Source organism: Nicotiana tabacum, chromosome 3 (assembly GCF_000715075.1).
Source record: "Nicotiana tabacum cultivar K326 chromosome 3, ASM71507v2, whole genome shotgun sequence".
Taxonomy (NCBI): domain Eukaryota; kingdom Viridiplantae; phylum Streptophyta; class Magnoliopsida; order Solanales; family Solanaceae; genus Nicotiana; species Nicotiana tabacum.
The window spans coordinates 32,906,011-32,907,244 of NC_134082.1; positions in this window are offsets into that span (position 1 = coordinate 32,906,011).

The window sequence follows — 1,234 nt, forward strand, 5'->3', positions numbered from 1 at the left end:
CCAACAATTTAAGTTGTAATTATGGCTAGTGATGCCCATGAAATGAGAAGATGTGATCAAGATTAAGAAATGAGCCTCGACTCAACTGCTTAAAAATGACTTCGAAAATAGAATTACCTAAAAGCTTTTGTACTCAATTCATGCCCATAAGTGGTTGTTTTAACTAATGCTTTGCTGTATAAATATATTTAATGTGACTCAAGTCATTATATGCTCAGGTGTTGACATTGTACGTTGTCATTTCTGGGAAAGAGTAGTGTAAGAATAAATGGTGTATCGATTATTTATGATCTTGATGTGTGTTTCTATTGCTAGCTGTATGCCCCATTCTTTGGGAAAAAACCTTTTGTGTTTAAAATTTCCATTACTAATGAACTTGGATTATATAATTTCTGAAACATTCTATATGTTGGTATTGATGGTGATCCTTGAAAACAAAAGAGGTGAAAGTGTGGAATATGAAATACGGCCACCGTGCCAGGAATAAAGAAGCTTGTGAATGGCCCAATGAGCCAAGAAAATATTGTTGTTGTGAGTGACTAAAATACTATTGAGGATTTATACGATGTGAAAGAGGTTGAGGTAAGTACAATTATATTTATGTTACCTTTGTGTGCAAATCAAAAATATTTTTGGGAGTATCATTAGCAAAACCAAGGAAGGTGGGTCATAAGGACCACACTTGAAACTATATGTGCTGGTGTAAGGGTGGATTGTGATTATTCACCTCATTTGGGATGAAATTGAAATATTGGTGAAACTATGATTATTCCCCTTAATTGGGATGAAACTAATAATAGCTATGAATTAGAAAAGTCAACATGTTTACGGTGAAAATGGTAACAACAATTAAATTTGTAAATAGGATTCTAAAAATACGTGATCTATTCTCAAACTAGTTATTTAGATCATTTGATGCTAAGAAAATGAAGTTTAATGATGAAATACAAGCTAAAATGAGGCAGTAACCAAACCGAGGGTCCTGCTGCCCGGATATAGGACTGATCGATGGGGGACCTCGGGGTCGACGTTAGGGTCGAGCTCAAGCTATCGGGGGTAGTCAAGAATGGAATAACAGTTAAGATATAATTAAATAAGGCTTGTTATACCCAATGCCAAGCAATAAAATGAAGAACAAGTAAGATAGCGATAAATATTAAAGTGTCCTCGGGCTAGCGAGAACGAGCAAGTTTAGGAAGAAGAGAGAGAGAGAGAGAGAGTGAGAGATTATTGC